This window comes from Apis florea, unplaced genomic scaffold (assembly GCF_048593485.1).
Source record: "Apis florea isolate Af1SG1 unplaced genomic scaffold, ASM4859348v1 contig_3798_pilon, whole genome shotgun sequence".
NCBI lineage: Eukaryota > Metazoa > Arthropoda > Insecta > Hymenoptera > Apidae > Apis > Apis florea.
The window spans coordinates 1,311,849-1,339,826 of NW_028256860.1; the positions used below are offsets into that span (position 1 = coordinate 1,311,849).

The 27,978-nt window shown below is 35.5% G+C and overlaps 1 protein-coding gene and 2 long non-coding RNA genes across 6 annotated transcripts in view; 1 reads left to right on the forward strand and 2 right to left on the reverse strand.

The window, feature by feature from the left end:
* Positions 1 to 27,978, forward strand: part of LOC100872588 (uncharacterized) — a 607,316-nt gene that overhangs the window by 204,294 nt on the left and 375,044 nt on the right. The gene's annotated exons all lie outside the window — the stretch shown is intronic.
* LOC147656310 (uncharacterized) lies at positions 568 to 1,750 on the reverse strand. Its single transcript, XR_015294642.1, has 3 exons — positions 1,449 to 1,750; positions 1,039 to 1,203; positions 568 to 905 (listed from the first exon to the last, which is right to left on the reverse strand). It is a non-coding gene; the product is annotated as an uncharacterized LOC147656310 (long non-coding RNA).
* LOC147656311 (uncharacterized) overlaps positions 1,805 to 27,978 on the reverse strand; it is a 56,106-nt gene continuing 29,932 nt past the window's right edge. The window contains exon 2 of the long non-coding RNA XR_015294643.1: positions 1,805 to 2,493. This is a non-coding gene — a long non-coding RNA (uncharacterized LOC147656311). The remainder of the gene's footprint in view (positions 2,494 to 27,978) is intronic.

Here is a 27,978-nt window from a genome sequence, read left to right on the forward strand (position 1 = left end):
CTGATCTAATAATGCTGATCGTGGATCAAGACCGAGAATGGTCATCTTCAAAAGCAGAGTGTATACCAGCCAATTCTGTGTTGACGTAAGAACAGATATATAGAGCGAGACAATATTACTCGTGTTTGTTTTCGTTGAACAACTGCTTGTTGGAGAATGGCCTTTGATATTTCCTAAAGTTCTCCTGAGAAATGGTGGAGATAGCGATCAGAAAATTCGAGGCATTATTGTGTTTCACTCGAAACGAATCGTTTGGTGCTGTGACGAGCGGTGGCCACTTTGAAACCGGACGCATACGTGACAAGCGACAGTTTGGTTACTTAAAACTAACGCGATCAAAGAAACACGTGCCACGCGTAGAACGTGTCGACAAAGATGTTTCCCCGTCACAAGCGTTCGTTTACTATTGGCCTGAAAAGCTTCCTCGTGGAAGCTGGTCGAATTGGGCAAAAGGAGATTCCGATTGTGGTATTTTTGACCGATTGTGATCGTAATGGAAAGCCTCCAGTATGTCGAGTTTGAAATTGTCGTGGATACCAGTTTTATTAATTGAAGGAGGACCAGTGGTTTTTCTTTTAGGATGATTTCTTAAATTTATTCCTTGGAATATTTTATTAATATTTGAATATAAAAGTTGTATAATAATTTTTATAATGATATGTTATAAAAAGTTTGTAATAATGTAACAAACAAGTTGGCTCGCATCTTTAAATTTAGAAAAGGGAATATATATATTTAGGAATTGTTGAATATCAAAAAATTTTCTTTCAAAAAAAATTCTATGTGTATAGTTAAATATCGTAGAAATCATGTTCTTTCATCAAAGAATATATTTGATTCCAGACTTTTTTTTTTTTTTAGAAGGTTATTCCTCTACTTTGTCTAGTTACATCAAACGAGACTTTCTGAAATATAAATAGGAAGTATTAAAAGGAATATATATTATGTTTCAGATAATTCATGTTATTGTTTAAAGGTAGAAAACATTGATGTATCGTGAAACATGGTATCGTAAAACATCGTGTACAACACTATTACATGTTCAAAATCAATTGACCGCTCAAGGCCAGTACTCCCACCAGAAATGACGTCACAAGTGACCCTTTCCTGAACACACTGAATATTCCGAAAATTGAACTTCAATATACGATCCGCTCAAAAACTTGTACCTTTAAATTTATATATATATATATTTTTTTCTCTCTGAAAATAAAAGAGAAATTTGATATTGTCATTTTACAAGATTTTTTTTTTTTTTAAGCAACGTGAAATATATTTTCTACAAATCTTTTACGATTGATTTGTCACCTATTTCCAAAAAAATTTTCCTCTTCTCACTCAAAATCAAAATCAAAACTATTAATATGTAAAATATTAAAGTATTCCCCTTTAATCCATCAAGAATAAAGATCGATGCTTTTTCTGTTTTCTGTAAAAATCGAACTAACCTCATTAAAATTTATAGATATCCTATCCTTGACCTCTTTATTACTTTTCGACTTTTTAATCCCACTGCCGCAGAAAGTTTCGATCAATCAAATCTTGTAAGAAGATCATAACACAATATTATATTTAACAAAATATAGACGCAACGTTTTATAAAACTGACTAAATGATACACGGATAAAATGGTTGCACTGATGTTTTGCAGCACACTATTTCTTCTCACTCGTACATTACGTCTTCTCATCTCAACGGTCGATCTCCAACTTACTTCCGCTTGTTCGTGTTTAACGAAACTGCTGCTGCCACACTGCTGCCAACCTTACCACATATTTGTTGCCAACCGTCAATTTTATCAAAATTTATTCAATTTTTTACTCTTTATGTTACTCTACTTGTAACTCTTCTGCCAAAAACATTTCTAATGAAGTAACAGCCGAGATACCAACTCATATACACGCCTATAATCGCAAACAATATATATATATAATCTCAGGCTGATGAAAATCTTTCAATTTTTCTTTTCTTCATCATCAATTCAGATTCAAAATAACCAAAACTCGATCGACATCCTGAAAATTCCATCTCACGCATTTTCGAGTTCTCCAAAATTTTTCTTCCATGATCCTCGACACTATCGTTCGGTGGAAATTTTCGAAAATTTCCACGTATGTCGTTGTAAATTCTCGCGGGTGTGCGGCGCTCACGCTCAGCTGTGCCAGCGTGAAAATCAATCAAAATTGGAACGTCATCGTGGAACGTCGGGCATGCGAATTCGCACGCGTGCGCGAGCCATCGCTTGCTCCGCTCCTCGCCGCGGCGAGCAACGGTCGTCGTCGTCGTCGTCGTCGTCGCGTATCGCGCGAGCCATCGAGTTTCGATTTTGCGTTCTCGCCCCGGCTTGGCCAGATTTTTCGTAATAACGTCACGTACACAACCGTCGCCCGATGGATCAAAGAAGGAAGCTGGCTCCCGGCGATTCGTGCTTTTAATTTAGCTCACGAACCATTTGGCTCCCGGCTGCCGCCGCGAACGTGTCCGGGTTATATCCTTAAACAGAAATAAAACAAGGGGCTTGAAATTTCCAGCCTAGTTTTTCTTTTTTTTTTTTTTTCTTTTTTCAAATTCTTCTAGGAGGAGATTTGAGATATTTTGTCGTTGCTCGGATCGAAAATTTTTGTTTACTGGTTTACAATTAATGTGTGCTGCTAGGAATTTATTATTCCTTGCGCGTTGTTACTATTTTTAATCTTTTTGTATTTCGATATATTAGAGATTTTATAATCTAACGATAGGTAATATTGAGTATTTTTGAAAGGATAGTATATATAAAATATCTTCATAAATTTAGCGTTTAATTAATAACGGTGTTAATAGAATAAAATGTTGAAACCTGTGTAAAAGCTTAATTTAAATTGTCATAATTTTGTTTGTTATTAATATTTACCAATTCAAAAAGCAATGGAATTGAGGTTTTTTTGGGAAATTTTTACGTAAATTATCTCTTCAATTAGTAAATATCAAAATAAATTATATTCTATACAATAAAAGTGAAATTTTCAATTCGTGAGTATGAAATATTTATTGATTGTTTAACGTAAAATATTAAAGCTTCGTTAAAAGACTAATATAAAATCTGATAAGTATCATCTGTATCAGTGATTATTAGAATTTTAACAACGAAGACAAATGATACAATCTGTGCAATTATAAATTTGCTACAAACGATCGATATTGCAAGACACGTTGGAAACGAAAATATCGAAACTGTCATCGACAAAAAACGCTCCTGCCTTTTTGCCACATTGAACTATTCTGACAGCCGTCTGACCATTCCATCATTTTTTTGAATCCTCTTTGAAAGGTTAGAAGCGAATCTTTTTCGCGCAGGAAGGCATTCGAATTCAACTCTTCACTCACAGAGTTTATTTTTAAACGAAAAGGGGGTGGGGGGGAGAGAAAATTCGAAAGGAAAATATTGAATATCGAATATTTGATATTCACGCAAATAAATCGAATTGATATAAGTATCGTCTCACATATAGCTCACGGTACAGTTGACATTTTCTTTATCAAGTCATGTTTTATGGGCCTTTCTCCGCGATTCTTCACTTCCTTTCTCATAACCGCGCCCGAATTGAATATAGATGATACGTATCGCGATTCTCGTTTCGCTGAGTTGCAGCTGCAACCAACTATACCCGTACTTTTGCCTCGATATTTCTGATAATATCGAAGAGCTTCAATCAAGTAGATACAACGATAGATGGTTTTTGGCACGATGTCGTGTTCGCAAGGAAAGTACGTTTCCACGAGTAAATTAGTTTCGTTTATTTATTTCCATTCCATTCGCTATCTTTCTGATATATGTATAATACTGTATGAGAAAGAAGTGTAAGAAAAATTGTGCGCTGACAACAAATGTACAAATAAATTATTGTAGTTGTGTAACGAGGATATTAAATGAAAAATCCTTAGTTTTTTAATAACAAACATTATTATATCTTTCATTCATTTATATTTTAGAATTTTTAATATGTTTAATTGAAAGATCTCGGTGTATTGTTCCTCATGGAGGAATAGAAAAATTTTAATGCATGCAGATATCATAATTATTCGCGATCAAAATTTCATGCTATATCTTTTTTTTATAAAATTTCAACTTATCAAGAAGACGAATTGAACCTGTATAAGAAGTTTTATTTTCTGAAATTCACACATTAAATTTTCTTACAATCTTGGATAAAAAAAAGATGATTGAATGTAACAATAATTGATGAAATAAGACATTATTATTAATATTCTGATTAACAATTCCGAACAAGGCTCTTGCAGCAATTATTTTTATTCTAATTTCTGATACAAATCGATGATTGGGATAAAATTGGGAAATTATTGATTTGAAAAATTGTCTCTCTCTCTCAAATCTGATCTCCTCAATCTTTAATCGCGAGTCCAAAGTCGAGCTACCTTCGTCTCGAGGCCGTCGATCGTCCGAGATACCGATCGAACGGAGTGTTTGCCATCTTCCATCATCGTGATGCACTCGCTCTTCGCAGCTGTTCCCTCGACAAGAGAAGACAGAGTTAATCGAGAGCCTCCGTTACGCAAATACGCCCGCGACGTGCCTATGTTTAGTCGGTTTCGAACCGGCGCCGATTAGAATCGTATTTTCGGGCTGGAACGTGGACAACTAGGCACTTTTGATATATGTCTCACGACGTTGAAGAATGACGTACGCCCCGCGTTCGACTCGACTCGATTGTTCAACGCTGCTCGTCACCTTAATAAATGGCGACTCGTGGCTTAGCACCGTGACTTTTTTTTCTTCTTTTTTTTTTTTTTTCTTTGATCATCGTCGGTGATATCGGTGATGGAAAGCATTGTACGTGGAAGCGATGATTTTTCGCGACGAAACGTGAAACGAACGAAGTTTAAAGTTGTTTTTGCGAAATTTTGAAACGCATTTTTAATGATTTTATTGCAATGTATTAAAATTCTCGAAATTGTTTTCGTATTAATTCTCGAAAGTAAGATGAAGAACGAGAGTTTACGTAGAAATTATTATCTATCATGAACTTGAGTTTGAGAATTAAAATTTTAATTTTTAGCAAAGTAAATGGTCTTTGAGGAAAAATAACAAACATTCCAAATATAGATATAATTGTGAACGAGCCTGGATAAAAATATGAAAGAAACGTAAAATTTCGTTCTTTTAATTATAATATTGATTGTTCATATAAAATGAAAATTATGAAAAATATACATAATGAAATGATATGCATATTATATAATTTCAAGTTGAATAATCAAGAATACGTAATTCATCATTTAAATTTTTACTTCCAATGCAAATTTTTAATCAATCCAATAACATAATATTGTTCCATGTCTTGTAAATTTCTCTTTACAAAAGATACTCATAATCTAGTAATCGTACATAAAAGAAAATGATAAATCAAAAATTTTGATTTTCTAGATTTTTAAACTAGATTTTTTTTAAGAAAAATGACGATTCGATAATAATTATTAAAGAGACGCGCTTATATTCTTGATAAAAATTTTAAAAAAAATAATAAAAATAAAAATTCAATCTTATTTATCATTCGCTCGTTGCATAGTACTTCTCGCATCGAAACAAACCAATCCTATAAAATTTCGACTCGAGGAATCCAACTCCGTGTCAAGCATCCAATAAAGATAGGTGTTCCAATTCCGAGTGAAAACCGGCCGCTCGTCAAAGGAAAGCTTTGCACGGCGTTCGAGGTGGTTGGCGGGCAGCCCTCGGGCCGATTCTAATTATCAAAGTCGGGAAAAATTACATAAACCGGGTCTTCTGTTCCTGCGGGACATCTGGAAAGTGGCGTGATTAACCGAAATGAGCGTTCACCCTTCTGGCCGTTAGCGCTTCCTTTGAGAATAGCTTTTCCGCCCCGAAAAGGAAGGCGTCTTTTGACTTCCGGTGTTATCGTGGAGAACTTCGTGGAGGACAAAAAGGAGATAGGAGCGCTTTAAAATTCCCCTCCTCTCGCGATTAAATTAAGAGCCTACCCCCTTCTCATCGTCGACATTAATCTTCTTTCGCGACGCGTTCCTGGAAATCTTTATAACGATAGTTAAGAGTGTGTATGTGTGTGTGTGTTAACAGTCCTCCTTAGCATTCGTGCATTCACTATTCATGTGTGATGGATAAGGGTAAGGGTTCTGATTTTAACAGAAATTTAAGAGAAATGCAACATTTAAATAAATATCTCGAAACATGTAATGGATATCGATATAACACGAATTTTAAATAATATATGTGTGCAATGATGTGGAAAAATAATTTTTGTTATTAATTTAAAATTGTAATATAATTATTCTTTTTTTTATTCAAGCTGATTCTGATATGTTATCTAGCAATTGTAATTAAGTTCTGAACTATTGTTTAGAATGGTTGTAATATTTTTGCTTGCTGTTATTGTCATGTAAAATAATTATTGATTTATCAAAAAAATTTGTAATTTTTACCATTTCTAGACTTTTCATATATATAAGTTAAAAAGTTTACTTTTGTTTCAATTTCATTTATTTATTATAATTTGATTTAAAAAAAAACACTTTAATCTCTTAATATTAAAATTGCATTATATTCAAACACTTTCTTTGCTTTCTTATTAATAATCTGAATATTATTTGACATAGTGAAACTGATTCAATAATATCAGATAAGTAACATTTTTCTATAAGAAGTTTTATTTTCAATATAATAATTTCTGTCTAATCCAAAGTCAAAAACCATTGTAACGATGATTTTCATGATTCTCATTTCTTGTTTCATTCTCAATCGCTTGTCGATAATTTTAAATGGAGATGTTCTATGATAAAACATAGAAACAAATAATAGAATAATAAAAGAATGGATATCATATAGGCAAGTTTTGGAAAAGAACTTACAAAATGGAAATATATAAGCTTCTTAGAAAGAAATTATTCAGCCAAAAAATTTATTCAAGCTACGATGAATAGATCGTGTGACATGTACATATGTTAGACAAATGTAAGTTGTCAAGACTTGACAAATATACACATTCTATTTTTTTTATTGATTCTAAAACATTCTAACGATATCAGAAAATTAAAGAATATTACAAATTGGATTATAGATTACTTTCTTGTGTTAAATTAATAAAAGAATTAGATAATTTGATAAAAAAATCTGTTTCTTTGACATTCGTTTTAAAACAGCATGAAGTGATCAGCAAGATGATATTTTAATATAAAGTGTATGGAATTTTATAAATGATAAAATATAGTTGAAATACATAAAAACGTTTCGATATTTCGATATTTTGACAAAAACAATTTTATGTTTTTCGATAATCTTTTCTTAATTAAAATCTTCAAAAAGTATATTGAAATCTTTTCTAAAAAAAACCCTTTATTTCCTCAAATGTCGTATAATAAAGATCTCTACATATCAAAATTTTATGATAATATAAATTTTGTAATAACATATTTCAATTATTAATATAACAGTATTACTAATCATTTCACAAACAGCTTCTCTAGGAAATTTCCTATAAAATTATTAATAATTGATTAATAATTAGTTATTACATAAATATTTGATGTATATTCACAAATATTACAAAACTATCGTTAGATATCCTATGTTTTGTTTTACCATATTTTATATTAAAGTATTAGAAGTGATAAAGTGTGGACAGGGACTATCAACCAGCCCAAGAGGTGTTAGCAGATAGCCTTCGTCCACCCTATTCACGTCTCAAGACCACTCCGGTTATATTCGCGATGTGCCCGATAAGAAGTCAGAATGATAAATGAGCTTAAGCTACAGTTTCACGAGCTTTATACACATAGCTATCTCCAACTTTTGAAAGTTGTCTTCAGCGATACCTGATCCTTGCTGAATTCACAATTTGAGATATTTTTATCATTCCGTGTGCCCCATTAATTTTTACACAGTTTACTGCAAATTTATATCGTGGATCATTTATTATAAGAGCAAATTTAATAATTCATGCTTCAAACTCGAAATCAAATATTTATCTTAATTCTCAACTTCTCGATATATTGAAGAATTGTATGGAAATAATAATTGTATAAATTCCAGTTTGTGGAAAAATTAAAATTATTAAAGGAATATATAGGAAAAATAATATATATTACTTTTTACTATTTTTCAAGTTGTTGTTGTACAATTAATGTTACGTTATTTTTGAAATAAAATAGAATAGAGAGTAAACACCAAGGTAAAGATGAAACATTTTGCTCTCTTTTTACGTATAAGAGAGAATCACACAAACGTTGATTTTATCACGTAAATATATTGAAACATATATTATGTCTTTTAATGTAAAGTATTTTCTTTCACGATTTTTAAATATTTAAATAGAAAAAAGTGACTCGGATGAAAATAAATCGGTTTAATAAACTTTTATCTAAGATTATTATACTTTCTTAAGAAAATCTTCAGTATGATACTGAAATTTGACCTAAATACCAGAAAAAATTAATCGTCAAGCAATTGCGAAGAAAAGGTCAGAGCAAGATAACGTTTCAAGCAATCAACCCACGCATTAAAAGTTGTAATGCACTTTCTCCGACAATGACTTTCAATGATTAATTCCAACATCCTCCATTATTTCTTTAATTTCCTTAATCAACCTTGTCCTACAATCCTCGAGTTACCTTGACCCACGTATTATCTTTTATGATCATTCGATCTTAATCATTTCGCAGTTTTAATATTTCTCGAAGATTTAAAAACCAACGAGATTTTCTAACAAGAAGAATATTCTATATATATATATATATGTTGACCTATGCGTAACTTTAAAATAAAACTTTCTTATAATACTGTAACTACAAGCTTCTTACAAAGTTAATGTGTCAACAAATCCATTCTCTCAGTAATAGGATCAATCAAAGAAAAATCTCTTACATGCAAATTTATCTAAAACTAAACACTTTTAATTTTAATGAAAGTTCGTGTATATATTTATAATAAAAAAATTTGTACATTCCTTTATCTTCGAATTCATAAAATAATTCGTGCAATACATACTTTCATTAAAATCCGAATTTTCGACTTAAATAAATCAAATAAAACAATTTGCACGAACGCTCAACCGATGCTTCCATCATAACCGTAGAAGCTTCAAGTACAAGTAGCCTCTAAGAACAATCAAACCAAAGCCGTCCAATCATCCAAGGTAAAAGGAAAGGAAACGTAAGTAAGGCTGAAATACTGGCGATTATGGCGTAGCCCGGTTCTAATGGCGTATAACTCGTTGACGAGATTATAATCAGGCAGCAGACGTTAAAGCTGCAGGGTTCAACTTGGCCGGTTAGCCTAAGAACTGCATCCCAATGTACGCTCGCGATGATGAGCACGCCATGGACGCGCATGCGCGTGGAGATAACGGGTGGCCTTTGTGCATCGACCAAGGATCCTCCGGAACCGGCCGTTTGCGCGGGCTTTTCGTTAATCGCGTCAGCCCACTCGCCTTTGATCCGGGCTTACCCATAAACATCCTTTTATTGAGCCCTCGTTAGGGGGCATCGGGCGAAACTGCAGAGACGACATTGTAGTCGGTGCACAAAGGATCGGTTGTAGAATTAAAGAGAGAGAGAGAGAGAGAGAGAGAGAGAGGAAAGAAAGGAAAGAGAAGGAGATAAAGGGAAGGATGATGGAGGAGGGCTAAGCTGGAAACGATGGAGAGGAGAGGGTTCGTCTCGCGTTTTGATTAAAAACTTTTCGAGGGCGTGTTCGGCTAAATAGCTCGTTAATTTCGGCTACCTACGAGCTCCACTCGGCCTATCGAATCTGGTTAATCTCGTTGGAAGGACGGGAGGAGGGGGGAGGGTTGCATCGATTAAGGGAGGGCGAGTAGGGAGTTGGAAAGATTAGATAATGTTAATGAATTTTTGTAGCTGCTTCTCTGGAACTGGCGAAATGGCGAGGAGTTATGTAGTTTCGTAGAATACGATTATCGAATTAGGATTATAAGGTAATTTTGTTTAAAATACGTTGAGAATCGACGCGCAAGAAATAAAATTAGGCGATCCTTCTATTCTTTCGATCCCTTTTCAGCCGATTTTCGACGAATTTTAATTTAACTTTGTAAAATTCGAATTATGCTGATTTATAACGTTATAACAATTGTAAACCATCTGTATAAAAATGATTTTAAATCGGTTATAAAAATATATGCGTATGCTTCAAAAGTTATCCATTTTAATGTACTGCATTTTCTTTTCTATGATGTCTAGCAGTGCTTATAGCATTAAATGAAATTATGATTTAATACGTTGAAAATAATATAAAAAAAATGTAAAATGCAATTATTCAAAAATGAATTAGCAATTAACTATAGCAATTATTTTCCATGTGATTCTAATATTCACAGATTATCTCTTTCTCTGATAGTTTAATAGTTTCTTTCATTCAATCACGATACATTTTTTTTTTCACTTTAATTAAATAATTTTTTAAAGACTCGAAACTCATTTTCAATTTTAATTTTTTTTTTCTTCACGCTGTTTTGAGAACAAGGGAACTATTTTTATAGTTATTTTTATAGCCAATGTAGCTTACGAAATAACAAATTGTACATATTTATTAAATTCATCTGATTTATTGTTTTAAATTATCATATTGATTAAGGTTTTTCTCGAAAGGTTATTCCTTATAATATAATAACATTTAATATCGAAATTAAAATACGTTTCAAGCGTACATATTTTAATAACATTACTGAGGAATTGGATTTCTATATAGTATTCAAAAATATTCATTTTATAGTAACTTAAATAAACCTGCAATTGTCTAAACCTTCTAACTATAATTTCTAAATTCAATTTGTATTTGCAATGAATAGAAAGTTTGCTGAATTATGCTCCACTAACTTAGTGTATGTAATAATAAACAATCTATTATAAGTAATTAAATATTTTATAGAATTGAAATCTTTAAATCTTTAAAATGTATTTATTTGATAAAAGAAATAGATATAAATCCATAATTCCTGATTTTTAATAGAAAACCATCTTTTACCTCCCGTCTTTATTTAATGTTTTAAATATTAAAATTTATTCGAACAAACTTTTTGAAAAATTATTTGAAAATTTTTACTTTTATTGACTTCATAAGTTTCTTTTCTATTAATTTAAAACGGATTATTTTTTTATCATTAATGTCTCTTATTATATAAGAATGATTCTAATTTTCCTAATACCCTCATTCACATAATATAGACTAGTAACGCAAAACTTACGAAGAAACGTTATAATTAATAATGTAACAAAAACAAAAGAATGACAATAAAAAAAAAAGAAAGATCCTTTTCTAAAATTTATTTAACAAAATTTATTAATCAATTTCTCTTACCCACTCCGTCTCTGCATATCCTTCTTCAGAACGAACACATTAAATTTCAACTCTGCATCATCCATCAAAAAGTAATCGCTCTTAATTAACCTAACATCTAAAATCCATAAATCTCTCGATCAATTTCATACTAATTCACCGTATTCCATACGAATAATATATATATATTCATTCTGCCCCGACCGAAAGCTCGCTCGATCCTCGCGTTCTCTTCTCCAACGGATCTCTCAAAATTATCCATCCGTCCATCCGTTGGAATCTGATTCGCGAGTTTTACGATTTCGTGCCTCGAGTTAACGCCACCCGGCTCGAAGAGACGCGCGGTAAAAACTTTCGAGGGCTGCACCGTATTTCCGTTCATTTCTCGTCCGGCAACAAACACCGGCCTTGGAGGCGGAGGGGGAGGAGGAAATGCGAAAGAGAGCGATGGCGGCCGACTCGAGGAGGGGGGGACAATGAAAAAGACGAACGTATAACAGCGAAACTTTTTCGTTTGTAACGTCGTTGCGCCTCGATTCCAGGGAATTGGACCGCTCACCTGTAATCTGCCCCGCCTCCGCTTTGATTCCGGCTTTGTAATTTTCCAGCCTCGACGGTGGTACGCCTCGGTAACGAGAATTCCTCGGGCGGGATTGATGAACGGTTGAAGGAATTGGAACGATTAATCGAGTATTCTTTGCGTTGTTTCTTCGTTTTTACCAAGCTGGAGATGAATTGGCCAATTTTTCCGGAAATCGGTTGAACGGGTTGGTGGGATATTCGTCAAACGATTGTTCACGTTTCCTTTGATCAGTCGGTTTTGGTAATTGGTTGATTCTTGAAATTTTTAATTTAAATCTCCTACTAGATATGGGTCTATGTTTTTAAACAACGTTTAAAAATTATATAAATCGTATGAACAGAATTACAATTGTATAATTCGATTCTTAACGGTTTCACCGTTGTTTAACGTGAGATAGAATATTCGAATTTAAATTTTGTACAAAATTTTCATTAAAATCAGCCGACGACTGGCCGTATATGACACGTGTAAACAATAAAAGGGAATAATTAAAGGAAAATCGTTGAAAGGGTAATAAAAATCGTAAATCGTCGAGTTCCATTTTTTTTAAAAGTAGAAATAGCCCGACGTACAACAATAGCTCGATAACAATAGCAATCAATCTTGTATCTTTACTAGCGCGGCGCGATGAACAATACGATCAACAGAATCGTAGCCCGCTCTGAAAAAACGGGGAAGAAAAACGATGAATTTTTCTTTACACCCTCCATAAATCTCGTTTACGTTCCTCCCCGGACATGAGAATGCACGCGAGGATCTTCGTTTCTCGCGCGTATTTATCTCGGGCTGAACGAATTCGGATCGTCATGGTGGATGGGCGGAGGCAGATTTTTATGAAGCGGATAATGGCGTCTGCAATTTAAATCTCAAGCAGATGGAGGGGAGGAAAAGTTATAAATTTCGGTTTAAGCGGTGTTGTGAAGCATTCGTTTGTTTTTGCATCCGGTATCATTGCATTTTTAGTTTAAGTAGCTTAAATATATTTTTTGGCTGGCTTTATTAATTAATTTCGTTTCTTGATTCTTTCCACGAATTGTGTGAATTTATATGGTAAATAAGATCGAATATATTCCAACCTGCTGAATAATTCGAATATTTCAAATTGAACGTATTGACACGTCTTGAAAATGAAAATGTGTTACGAAGATTATTTAGAATTTGAAAAGTTGTGATGGACAATTGTCAAATCACATATTTTATATTTATTTAAATATGTATGTAAATAAAATATCTTAGCAAATCTTAATAAATATAATCAATAAGAAAGGATCAAATTTATAAATACTCGCGAGATAACTAAAAATTAAACAATTTTAAACAAACTTTTTTTATTATTTACAAGAATATAACCCATTTCATCCTCTCCCTCTCAATCTTTCCCCAAAGTCGCAATGTCCAACTTTCAAGATCCGCAAGCGCACAATACGCGCGGCCTTAAAAAGTTCACCGGCAATAAATATAAGCTTGGAGAACGAGTCGTTTCGACCTGTGACCGCACGATCGACGGAAGATCGAACGCCCTCCATCAACTTCCGCCCAAGAAGCACACTCGCGCTCCACCCACGAGCAAACTTTTCCCTTCCAAGTTGACGCTAAGCGGTGTAATTGCCGTACACGATTTGTTTCCACGATTCTGGAACGCATGTGTACTCGTCCTCCTCTCTCTCTTTTTCTCTCGTGTATGGACGCGAAAACAGCCGGCCTCGAGGGTGGAAATACAAAGGGGTGGTTGCACCGAATTTCAGAGCTCGCAGTTTATCTCGCAGCATTCGCAGACGCACCAGGTTGGAGCAGGGAAACGAGGCGAAAGGGTGGCTTTGTTCGTGGTGTAGAGAGGGGGGAGGAGGAATAAGAAGGAGGAGAGAGAGAAAAGAGAGAAAACTGTCCGCTTCTGGGTGATTGCTCGAGTCGGTGTGCACAAATTGCAGAGTGGGGCGGGGCGAGGGAAATTATTTTTAAGCGACCAGAAATGGGTGGATTCGAGGGATGGAGTTGTGACACGTTCCTGATCGATGATCCCCTCCGCTTTTTGTTTATTTGTAAATAGGCGAGATGGGATTGAAGGATTGTCTTGAAGTTAATCGAGAAGATGTGCAAGTAATATGAGATTTAATTGTAATTATTTCAAATATATTCGTTTATCTAAAATTAATTTTACGTATTGTTATCAACATTTTCTGGGAATGTAACAATTGTATTATCCAGGATATCCTTAAATTAGGAAGAAAAATTTATAAAATTAATGAAAATAATAATTTTTATACGGTTTGTGATATTTCAAAATATTTGAGGATCAAATTCATATTTCAACAAATATTAAATATAATCATAGAAAGTATTATTTGTATATTTTTATTTTCAAATGGATATGTAAAGTGATAAACTTTAATTGTTTAATTATTTCAAATATATCGTTTGAATTTGTTATTGAATTCTAAAATTAATTTAGTATTATTATGCAACAATTGTATTATCCAGGATATCCTTAAATTATGAAGGAAAATTTATAAAACCAATAAAAATCAAATTCATATTTCACAAAATATTATTTGCTATATTAGAAAGACAAAATCCTTTTATTTTCTGTTTCATGCACCCTCTCAACGAATATAAATTATATTACATAATTATTATTAATAGAAAAATCTGTTCCATTCCTTAAATATTATAATATATTTTGGATATTTTATCACCTCTCAAGATCGCGATTAATATGGAAAAAAACAATAAATCAGCAAAAACACGTGAGATCCACCCGACATTCTTCTTCACTTCAACGATATTTCGATTTTACTCGAACAAGTGGTTATAAGTTTCGAACCTCGAACTACACATTCTCCAACACGTGCATCCACGCAGCATATTCGCTTTACTCGTCGAATTTTCATGTCGCGATCCCGAGATTTATATTTTCTGCCCGTTATCGGTCTTTCCCTTTTGTGCGGACCCGTCGTTGCGTCCATTCGACCCCATTTTCGAGCCGTTCCGTTCGAGAAACCACCCCTCCTTATATAAATAGCCCCCGCGTAGAAACGGCGTGACAATAACGATTCGCCGATGGATGGAACGGTTTTTATCGCCGGTTGCAGTTGTACGCGGTCTACTTCGAAGAGAAAATCGGGAATAACGAATCGAAACCTCTCGATACCCACGGCAACCTTTCTCAACCCTTCTCTCTATTCTCCTTTCCCTTCTTGAGTGGCCTTCCCCTTATCTTCTGGCAACGATCCAGCTCCGTGTTATCGGATCCCTTTGACGCCAATTACGCGATTTTTCAAAATGACGACACCAGCCTACCATTGAGAGCAGTCTCTGGCGCCAGAGGGCGGCTTCGAAAGGGTGGATTCGATCGAGTGTTTCCTTCGTTGGGAAGGGATGTGTTTATAGGATTCTTGATGGGATTTCAATGATGGACAATGGAACTTTTTGGAGTACTGAACGTAGGAGAAGGGATTTATTTATTTCTCTCTCTCTCTCTGAATTGAAGGTTTATTAATTACTATTTTAATTTGACAGAGAAATTATTCTTGAAATAGTTATTGATTACTCAATATCTCAAAGTGTTAATCGTTAAACACAATTGGAAAAGTTGAATGTTAGATGTATTAATTGTATTATAATACAATTTTTTCAAAATTATCCCTCTTCGAGAGCCAAAACGAGAGATTTTTTTCCCCTAACTAACTCGTAAAAATAAACTTTCTGGCAGTTATTCACGTTTTAACGAAGCCTGATTAACAAACGACTTTACAAAATTTCGAAAGGACGTGATTTTCTCCAAAAAAAAGCTGCGCTCCGTGTATAACTATGTTTCCTAGCGTTGAAAGGAGACACAAGTCGCGTCTGCAAAGACGTCTGTCGGCACTCGGCCATACAAGTCGTCTAATTAGTTTCACACTAACGAGGGAGAAGGCTTGTGCTTCTTTCGTACGTAAGCATTAACGAGGCTAATTTCGTATTTAACTTTATACGCTCGCGAGTGTCATTCAGATGATTACGAGGATGCACTACAGCCTGTCTTCTAACGATTCGTCGTTTTCTCATTTCTCTTATTAAACAACCATTTGTGTACGCGCTGTGCGATATAGATTAGAATTAGACAGGTACACGTTGGATTTTATGATCGTGAAACGCGAACATGTTTTAAATTTCAGGGACACAGACTTCGAGATCTAGCAAACGTGTGTTTATTGTCGATCGTAAAACCTGTTTAGAATCTGCGGTTTCTATTCTTGTTGTCTTGGTGCGTTTTTTCGTTTTCTTTTTTCTTTCTTTCTTTTTGAGATCGTTGTAACGTGATACGATATTAACGCGAAATTTATTTTACGCAGCTATATTTTTTTTTTTTTTTTTTGGTAGAAGAAAAGAAATTAGATGTGTTAATTTTATCAAATACTTTTTATTGACTTTTCTTTATATAATTTTCATTTTTTGCAATTGTATATCAAAGATACTTGTATTGAAAATGTTCAAAATTGTGTAACAGTTAGATCCCAGAAAGAGAGATATGAAAAGAAAGAATTGAGTATGGAGAAAGAAAGCGACAGAGTATAGAAAGAACTTAAGACGCAAGTAGAAGCGAACTGTCTATAGTCAGACATGCGTGCATATCAATATTTCTTGCTTTTATTCTTTTCTATACCAATTTAAATCCAATATTCTACTATATTTTTATCTAATTTATATATATATCCGTTAGAAATTGGGTGTATAATTGAATATAAAAACAGCATAAAATTGTGATAATGTTATAAATCATATTATGAAGCATTAAAATAATTTAAAGTTATTCATCGTTTCATTTAATATTTTATTTCCATACCTGTGAACAATAATTCATCACACTAACATACGTATAAATAAAGGAAAAATTATTATTTACCAAAAATAATAAAACACTACACTATTGTTTTTACACTATTGTTTTTTAAATAAATTTATTATTTATTATATCACAGTGAATCCTGGAAAATTTACTTGGATAAACTATTAAAATAATTTTCAAAATTGCCCGTAAAAAAAATTGACCATTTAACGATCTCATTCTTTTTTAAACTATTGATTGCTTTGAAGGAATACGTATCCCCTATTTTTTTTTTTTTTTTTAAATTTTTCATCACTTCGTTTTTTCCAGAATAACAAAATCTTTCTATTTTATTCTAGTTAAAAGAACTAATAAAATTTTATAAAATCTGCGAATCGTTTGACACGAAATTGTAAAAAAAAAAAAAAATTAATCCAATCAACTCGCAACTTGTTAATTATCCATCAGTCAACAACATTTACGTAACAAAAGGATCGAAGCCACTTGCAACAACTTAAGACACTTTAACACGAGATACGAAGAAACGATCGCGAAGAACAAGAATCAAACGCTTATCATATTCGCTCGAATCGATCGCCATAAAACCATAAAAAAAAAAAAAAAAATAATCGAGAGGGATCGAGGAAGCAAGCATGGAAACTAACGATTTAACCGGAAGTTAACGCGTTACGTAAGCCGCGCTACAGAGGCAGATATCGTTGAATAACATTACTGGTGCGCGCGCCTCGAGCCAGCTCAAAGATAAGCGTTCCGCGTGGCGAAGACGCAAGCCCTAATTAGTTCCCTCCTAACGAGCCCCGGGCCTCGATTGTATTCGTCATAGAGCGAAATTAACGAGGCCAATTTTACGTTTAACTTCGTACACCTTCCCTCCCCTTTCCCCCTCCCCTAAAGTGACGGTGCGCGTTGGTGATTACGGGTCGGTCTCCTCTCCTCCATCCCCTCCCTCCCTCCATCCATCCATCCATCCATCCATCCATCCATCCATCCGTCCATCCTCGCACGCGTGTAACCGTGTGTATCAACCGTGTTGCGTCGACGAGTGGGAAGGGATGGGCGGCGGGGAGAGCGGGACGACAGGGGAGGGGAGAACCGAGCGAGTGAGTTTACGTTCGTTTGCCTAATGTCTGGTGCACTGCCTTTGGATACGGCTACGGGGCGGGGAGGGCTCGCTCTCCTTTCTCTCCGTGCCTATTAATTAACTCCGAGACGTTAATTGCGTCGCCAGGACCAAGTTTTCGACACCGGTGCAGGCGCACGCTATCTGCGTGCGATCTTCGGCCCTTCGGTCTGTTTCGTCTATTCTCGGGACGTATCCGCGCGTTTAACCTGACCCTGTAACTCTGTGGCGCGGCGCAGCGACAACGACACAGAGGATTCAATGGAAAGGAACACGATTTAATCGAAGGTTGGATCGTGTTGGGATGGAATCGAATGTTCGAATAAGCTTTCGTCATCTTGGAAAATTTTCATTTTGAAAATTTGAGCGATCGAAGTAAATCGGGAGAAATTAAATTTCTTCGCCACTTGCTCGATGAATATTAATCTACATTTTAAAGGGAAGAACGTGAAGAACTCGTTGCTTCGATGCCGATTTCTATTCATCGCTAAATTGTATCCTATTGACACCAACAATAGTCATTATTGGTTAGCGTAAGAGGTGTTTAATTCGCAGATTCTGTGCAAGGCTTGAGCCAGTTCTAATTGAACAGATACGGGATTAATTTCGGAAATGGATTCTTGATGCGGCTGATGGATAATTGATTCACTTCAACGCTCTGTTCGCGCTACAACCATCGATGATTATTACGCAATTATCCATCAAAGCTTCCAAAATGCTGGATTCTCCGGATCTTTTCCAAACGAAAATTCTTATCATCCAAAGATAAAGCATTGCATCTCCCTCGTATATAATTACCAACAGAGATTCTTCTTCTCTGTCCAATTATCCATACGTTTCTCTTCTGGAGAAAAAATTGTTTTCAAGCCAGGGATCATAGAAAAGGAGGCCTCGTCGCCTCCACTCGACGCGCAACAAAGCTTCTGGCCGCCTCCAACTTAATTAACCACGACGGAGGATCTCGCGTGTCGATTAATTAATTCCCCAGAAAACGTTTCCGCTCGTTACCACCGCGGGCGTGTCCGCGGATCGAGCCCGCGTAAACTTGCCGGCACGGAAACTCGTTCGGGGCTGATCGATGCGCCTATCGTTCGAAATTACGTTAATTGGACGTTGTCGAGAGCAGCGAGACAATTTCCTATGCCACGTCGAGCGTGCGGCTTTGTCGAGGGAAAAACGTTGGATGGAGAGAGAGAGAGACATGGAAGGCGTAGCGAGATGAAGGGAAAGGGTGGAGTGAAAGGTGGAGGTCACGGGATTGGGAAGAGACGGATGGTGGTGGGAAAGGGCGCGCGCGGTCCCATTGGGTCGTAGTCAAGTGGTGCCCTTCGCTACGGTAACGCAGCCTCTCCATGTATCGATTCGTCTTTCGAACTTCGAATTTCAGCGCGCGCGCGCACGCACCTCCCAGCGCGCGTGCATACGTAAGCGGGCGCGCTATCGCTCATAAGTATCCGGACACTTTGATCGATTTGTAGCCACGAATTTGTGCAGTACGAATTAATGGGAAATTTGTGTCCGCCGACAGCTCCGCGTATATTTATCCAGTTGACGGAGTAATGAATTTAAATTGTTTTCTATTTTTCCTTCCCCTCCCCGGATGATTTTACGTAGTTTTATGTAGTTTCGTCGGTTGGGTGCTGATTCTTAAGTTCTGTATTAGTTTATAGAATGGTGAAAAAAAGGAATAAGGTATTTTACCTTTATGGTCGGATCATCAATAAGTTTTTTAATTCGCACAGAACTGAGATCTCCAGGATTATACGAATAATAACAATGGTCATTTTAAATTTGAAAATTGATTAATTCCATTAATATTAGATTCTCCTGATATGGCCTTTCCTCGAATAAATAATATTAGGTTTCGATTGTTACCCTCATCGTTACATTTTATCCAAGACCAGGAACAGGATGAACTTCATTATCAGCTTACTTATATCATTCATCATCATCGGTAGACTTTAATGGTAACAATGATAAGAAATTTTTCTTCAAATTACGATCAAATTTCGTCATTTCCATGATCAGTATTTATTACAGCTATTTTATTAATTATACCATTACCAGTTCTTGCTGGAGCTATTACTGTATTATTATTTGATCGAAATGATATAGTTACGTGAGATTTGAGAATATTTTACAATTTGTCCAGTGAGTTCTTACCTTCAAAATGTTACGAATAACTATTTTCTTCGTAATCTATGACGATTATCATCGCAAACACGATATACTTTCTCTATCTTGTTTCATACTCGAAGCTATTCCATTTAATTTATGTTATAAATGTAGAATAAAATGTAAAATTAAATAAGTTTTGCAATGTTAAACTGATTAAGTTAATATTGATAATAGGATATATTATTGAATATATAAGACAAAATTAATTAACATTTTCTTAATATTTGGGAATTTGAACATTTCTTGAGAATGAAACAATGAAATGAAAATAAATATAAATTATTAAGTAATAATATCAGACTTTTAATTCTCTATATAATTATCATATCATAAATCAAAAATAAAATGTTTTATCTAAAATGATTTCCCATCAAACATTCACTCTGAAATGTAATAAATATTATAAATTTATAAATAAGATTCTAGCCATTCTAATGCTTAATGAATTAATTTTTCATTTATTTTTACTTATCACAAATACAATGCGCATCTCTAATTATTCCAATTACATTGCGAATAATCGCGTAGAATTACATTGTACTCCGTAAATATTAGATATTTAATTCAGATATATAATAGGATCAACGAGGAATCGTATAAAATTGATCAATTCGTATAAACGGATATATAGCTTAGAAACTTTTTCCAATCGTTATCCATCGTCTCGCACGTTGATGAAACATCCATATAGGGACGCTCGTTCAGAGAGGATGACGCGTGTACACAATGGTATCCATATACATCGATATGGACGCGCATTAATGCACGATCCGGACGAGTAACGGGATTTCGAGCGATTCGAAAATCCCGTACGCGCGACCATTTTATCGCAGTTTCGATTTGAATTATGTGCCAGCAGTAATTGTATCTGCCGCTCTCGTCTCGACTATCGAGAATCGCACTTTCGACCCGATATCCCTCGCATCGGCGATGGAATCGAGTTCGACACCGAAACTCGTGGATTTACTCGGATGTCGCTGATACGGTCTTCCGGATGGTTCAGCGAGGTGCTCTTACTCCTTTTTTTTTTTTTTTTTTTTTTTTTACATAGAACTTGATTGCTATCCGAAAAATATACATGTCGGTTTTATTGAGTATTTATGAAATTTATTTCCTATTTTCATTACAGATTTGAATTTTCCTTCTATGCTAAATTGTATCGCGGTCTGTATTTATTTAAACAAATACAAGGATCGTTCCATGTTGTCGAATGCAAGACATTCGAAAATATTTCAACAATTACGTTCATCTTCTTTCTATTCCTATTCCAATTCTGAATGATTATGCAAAAATTTTATTTTACTTTTGAATTAGTATAAAGTACTATGTTTTTCTAATTTTTTTTAATCATTCAACCTGGCTATATCGAGTTTATCAATTGTTTCTTCATTACCATCTCGAAACCAATCTAATTTCCTGCATCTCGAGCAAAAGAATTATTCAATTTAATTGGCAAATAAACATTACTAATTCCAATATTAACCAACTTAAATATTGAATGATTAAACATTAACATTGCAACAAAACTTCGACACTTATGGTATATCTCGCAGTGAACGAACGAGTTAAAGAAAAGGAAAAAACGTAATGGCTTGTTTTTTTTTTTTTTTTTTTTTTTTTGGAAAGTGATCGTATTACCGTGCCGAGTACTCATAATATCGATTCGTTTTTCAAACTTTCAACTCGAAAACGCATGCGCTCGCTGTGTGCGCGGTTGGGGAGGAGGAGAGAAGGGAGGGAGTGGGTTAGTGACTAGTGTAATACGTTCAACGAACGAGACTTGGAGAAAAAAATAAAAAAAAAAGAGAGAGAGAGAGAATTCTCGAATTCCGAATTAGCAGTGGTGGTCACGAATGGCGGTCAATACCCGAATCAATGAATGATTTCGAGAACGTTTCGATGGCTGTCACGCGAATCTCTTCAAAAAAAAAAAAAAAAAAACTTGTCAAACGGCAACCTGGTAACGAATCGTTGTCCTCTTTGAAGTTTGATAAATGTTTCATTGAGAATATTATTGTACAAATAATTGTAGATAGTAAAAAAAGTGCAATTGAAGGCATGGAAAGGTGCGGAATAATATTTTCTCATCCATATGAGAGAAATAATAAAAAATTTGTGAAGAGAATAATCATTGCTCGTTGCAATCTACACGAATAAAAATTAACCTTTTCTCTATCAGATTACGAATTGAACAGAAAAACATGTCTCGAATCGATTAAGATGATTATTTATCTTGTTCCGATGAATTTCAAGAGATTTCGCCGTGACATTAAGTAAGTCGAACCCGCTGCCAGCCACTCGATTCACCGCGAAAATATTCCGTTGTATACATGCCTAGCATAGACGCGAATGTTGCAAGAGATGAGGCGACATCGGTTGCTAAAATCGTGGCTCCATTGTTTCTCGGGCCAAGTGTTTAATTTACTATCTACGGTTTGTGGTTTCGCCCCACAGTTTCTAGCCTCGCCGTTTCACACAGCTTGGTTATCGCGCGTCCCTTTAACGCCAATTAAAATAATAATTGGAAACTAGACAAGTGTCGAGGTGTTCACGAACGAAATTTTGCACCTTTTTTTCTTTTCGAAGAAATTGCTAATATTCTGGAAAGAATATAGACAAATATCCAAGCGCCTTTTGATAATGTTACGAGTTATGAAATTGTAAGATATTTGTAGAAAGATTTTATTAATATCACATATCTTAACCCTTTGCACTCCAACAACTCCACACGATTCACCCGTTGATGAATTTCTTAGCTAACTTAAAACGATTTCACGCACGAATTAACGTATAAAATTTCTGTATTTTAATATTTTATCTATCTTATCTACATACAAAGAATGATAATTTATTATAATATTAAAAATTTATATTGTTGTGTGATATTTTGATAATAAAGTAATTACTAAGAAGCATTCTCAGTTTATCAGAGCACAATATCACAATAAAATATCGTTGCAATAACATACTCTCATTTATCCTCTATTATTCTTATTTATTTATCTTCTTATACTATATCTCTATTTTTATCACTATTTTCCTTCTCTTATTGCATCTCGATTTTCTTTCTCTCCACCGTCAATTTCTTAGAACGAAAATAGAAATAGTTTCGTTATTTAATAACGAAAAATCAACACTCATATCCACTAATTTCATTACAGTATTCCATGCTTTCATATTTAAAGAGCTCAGCAATCTTTCATGAAGCGATATTTAAAAAAAATCAAGCATAAATAAATATCGTTGCCGTTCGAATTGCTGCATCGATCCAAATAGCGCCTGAGAATCGCTAGAAAAAAAAACCAAAAGTTCATCCGAACTTTGTATTCCTCACTTTCGATCTTTCTCGACCAAATTTCTTCTTCAATCTTGTATATCGCATAACGCGACACGATAGAAATAACGAAATAACGTCTTCTTGGCTCACCGAGTTCAATTCAAAATTATTCGAGCTCGAATAAATCAAAACGAACGTCTCTCTCTCTCTCTCTCCGTCGCTTCACTTTCGAGATACATTTAGACAAACTTGATTCGCAGGAAGACGGGGTTTGAATTACGGCAAGACCCGTATTGTTGCGTTATTATTTATGGAAAGATTCCGGTGGAAAATATTTTAAAACCCGTGGGAGGGGAAATCCATGGCGGGCGAAATTCGCGAATATTTTTCCTCGAACGTCATTTAACTCCTCCCCCTCCACACGTTGATAATCACACGTATTGTGAACATTGTCGTAGGGGGCGCGGCCATTTATTTGGCCGCGCGCCTCGCTACACTCGCCATTATCCCTTTTACAATGTGTTTGCAGCAGCCTAACGGGATTGAAGCGGTTCGAAAATTCGGCCGAGCCTCGTTCGTTCGTTCGTTCGTTCGTTCGTTCGTTCGTGCCTCGTCATGCGAATTTTATCGGGCAGGGAGGGAGGGGGCGCAATTTCGGCCGCTTTGATTATACTTCAAAAGCAATTGTATCGGCGCGCGTGCACGCGGGTGCACGAGGCTTTCGCCAATCACCGCCACGACTTGTTGCTTGGAAAGGCGCGAAATTACAATGTATCAATTTGATGCGCGTCGACGTATTAATTTTAACAAATAAATTTTCAAAAGAACCGACCAACGCCTCCCTCCCTTCGCACCTCCCTTTGTGCAAATTTAAACGCATCCCCTCCGGCTCGAGGTTCAAAAACCTCGACACCTCCTCTTTTGTTCCAATCCAATCCCTCTCCTCTCTCGCCACGTGGCGTTTTTTGAATAATCACGGGGAGGGGGCGGGGCGGGGCGGGGGAGATATCTGAGGCTAGGTTTAACGCTAGGTTTATCGGGCAACCGCCGTTAATTAACGGCCCACATATGATAATGTAACGAGGATGATTATAATTGCGTTGATTAATTACAATTCTAATTTGTTGTTTCGAACGTTCGTTCGCGTCGGAGAAATTAAATGTCGCGCGGCGGGCAGAGAGAGGAGGGACAGGTAATTAGAGGACGTGTCAAATTTACTTTCCAACTAATTTTCCCTAAATATCTATATCTTCTATACGTTTAAGATAAAATGATTTTCGATTAAGATCGAATAGTAAGCATGAAAGTATAAATACAGAGATTTTCAATTTCTCACGATCGAGGGAAATGATATCGAATAATTGGAACGAATAGAGGAGAGATTTAAGAAGAAAGTTCCTGTTTTTCCTTTCAAACAATTGATCTGGAATCTTAAAACACGAATCGTAAACCACGCTAGACAACAAACTCGCCTCTCGTTTTTCTTGGTGTTCACCATGCGGGGAGAAGCGAAAAGGAAGTGTTAGGCGGCCATTTCGGTGAGCGTGGATGGCCATAGAGAGAACGATGCATCGAAATATCGTCGCAGTTTTCCCTTATCGGCCCATCTCTCTCTCTCTCTCTTTCTCTCTTCGTCGAGGAGCACAGGATACCTCCTCCTCTTGCAACTATTATATTGACCTTCTCCCCGTGCAAACAGACCCACGGATACTGTTCCCCATGTCGCTTGGGATCGACAAACAGAGCACAGATCTAAATGCGGACTTTGGCGCCAATTGCGCCTTGCCCCGTGGCATTATATTTCTCATACGAGCGATTAATCTTTACTTTAATTTTTGGAATAGAATTAAAATACTGTTGTAAGTGTTTTTTTTTTTTTTTTTTTTTTTGAGGAGAGATAATATCACGCATCGAGAATGAAGTGTCAAAAGTTATTCGTTTTCTTCGATTGTATTTCATGAACGAAGAAAATGCAAAGTGTTTTATATTGGTTCTCTTTCCACTTTGTGATTTATTTGGTTCAAGGGTGATAAGCAATTATATATTCGTTCTAAGCAATTTTTGGAAGAGAAACTTTTAGATTAACCGGGTGATGTTCAATTTTGCAAAAGATGATCAAATTCGATGATGAAATACTTCTGGTTCAAAAAGGCGCTCTATCGTTCGACTTGTCAAAGAAATGATTTTGATTATTATGCTTTTTATTTTGCATTCGATGCGAGTTTAAGTAAGAAAGGGAAGAGAAAAATTTCTTTTACTATTACTTTCGAACTACTGATTTATAAAATTCAAAAACCTTTCGGGGAAAAATTTTTTGGAATTATATGTATATGGATGTGTTAAATCTGGATAACAGATTTAACACACTTCTCGATATCGATATTTATACTTTTTGACAAAAATTTCTTGATTAGTTCTTGATACAGCGATGGAAAATAACCTGTCCCGTGATTTTCCTTAGACGATATTTTTCTCCAGATGTGTGTGCACACGACACATTTTGGTACGTAGAATTCCAGTAAAATTGGGACATGGAAAAATGTCTACCCTTCGTGAAAGTGATCCACGACAAGAAACGAGAAAGATATACAAGGAAGAAGAAATTACAGCGATAAAAGATACATCACGGGAAAGAAATTGTAGCAAAAGAAGGGAGAATGAACTTGTATTTCCTTAAAAAAGAGATACAAAATATTAGCAGCAAGAAAAAGCATGAAAAGAAAATAACAACGGGATAGATATAAGCAGAGCAAGTATAAAGTTTCTGCAAGTGAAAGTAAAAAACGTTATAAAGATTCCAAGATTTTATTTGGGAGTAAAAGAAAAAAATTTAGAAATTCGTAAGGTGAGGTAAAATTTCAACGTATTAATAAATTACAATTTATATTCTTCACCATTAATCGAGTTTCTTATGAATATGTTACCATTTTTACCAAAAAATGTCCATCTCTACGTACATCAAAAAATTTCACGTATAATTTCATATTTTTCTTATTCCCATTGGAATAACTTCTCCTTGTTTCATTTCACACGATTTTCAAAATTTTCAATTTTCGAAATACGTGCGTAGACACGCAACGAAACGGTAACGAGCACCCGACCATTCTCGACTCGAGAACGCGGGAATAATTAGAGGTTCAGCAGAGATACTTAAACTAGTTTCCAAAGTTCTATCACGAAATAGAATAGGCTTCATTGTCGCGGAACGCATCCAAAACTACTTACGATCGGCACAATGGCGGCAAAGCGATAATCGTGGCATTAACAGCGCGCCTCGACACCGCAAACGCCACCCTCTTTCGCCAGATACCAACCCCTTCCTGCCATTAGCCTCGAAGCCTCGGCCAAGTAAAACTCGGAATATCCCGCTGGAACAGACAGCCGGCCTGAACTTGACTGTCGTCCCAACCTCTTCCGAGTCTTGGCATAAATTAATCGACCGATGATTAATGCGGAGCACAGCAAAAAGAGAGATTGTCAAGAGAGATGGTCTCTCTCTCTCTCTCTCTCTCTCGCTGGCGTCGCAAATTTGACCATTCTGTCAAGAGATTTTGGTCATCGATGGTGGAGGGGGAATCGTTGCCTGGACAGGCGAGTTTGTCTTTTCATTTTTATACTTTTCTCTCTTCTCTCGAAATCTCGTGATTTATCGGTCTGAATTCGACCCTTTGTATCGGTTTGATTGGTCGAAAGTTTGGGATCGATCGATGGCTCTCGCGTCGAGGAGATGTTCATAAATCTTCCGGTACACGTGTATGACTTCGATGCTATTTCTATAAACCGTTTGGGTTTGGGAAATTTATATCTATTGGATTCGGTGAAACAAAAGAAATTGTGAAATTTTGGCTTCTACATTGTCGTTTAAGATAAGAGGAAAAAGATATTACTTTTTTCATACGTGTATTTATATTCTTTTCAATGATAATCTACCGCGAATCTTTATTAATTACTATTCAAGATTTAAAATCTTATCGGTTCTAGCCAGATATTTGAATCTCTCATTTTCGTTCCAATTTCGGGGTAAAAGGTGGAAAACTTGTTCGAACTTCTTTACTTTTTACTTGGGCAAACAAAAGGTAGCTACAATTCTCGAGCATTCTCGTGAAATTCAAACGGTCGATGTTGGAGAAAATCGTCGAGAGCTGCTTGTCGAAACTGCTCTCGAACCCTTTCTGATCCCTTTCACGGTGGAATATCTCGCGTTGTGTATCGCGTTGTTTGTTTCGCCGGTTGCTCCGCCAAAAGTCTGTTTAACATCTTCATTACTTTTAATGCACTGCTCGCCTTGATTTCTCGGGAAAATATTTGCGAGATTGACGCGGAACGACGATTGCAGGGGGTTGGTTGGCGCGTAACAGTAAAACTCGGCTGGCTCTTCGTGATTTATTTCGAGTCCCGTTCCAAGAGATAAATCTTCGAAACGTTGCGGCATAAAGAATCTTAACAATGGTTTCTACGTTCGATTTATTAACTCGACCTATTGTCGCCGCTGGGATCGATCCGCCGAAATCCTTGGCACCAAGTTTTAACCAGATTTTTACGATTAGTTATTTTTAATCACTCCTTTTCATAAACGTATATATTATTTCCTGAAAGTATGATAATTTTTTTCATATTTTCTTTTTACGAGAATTTTTCAAATCTCATAAATTTTTCTGTAATCTCATAAATTGCCTGA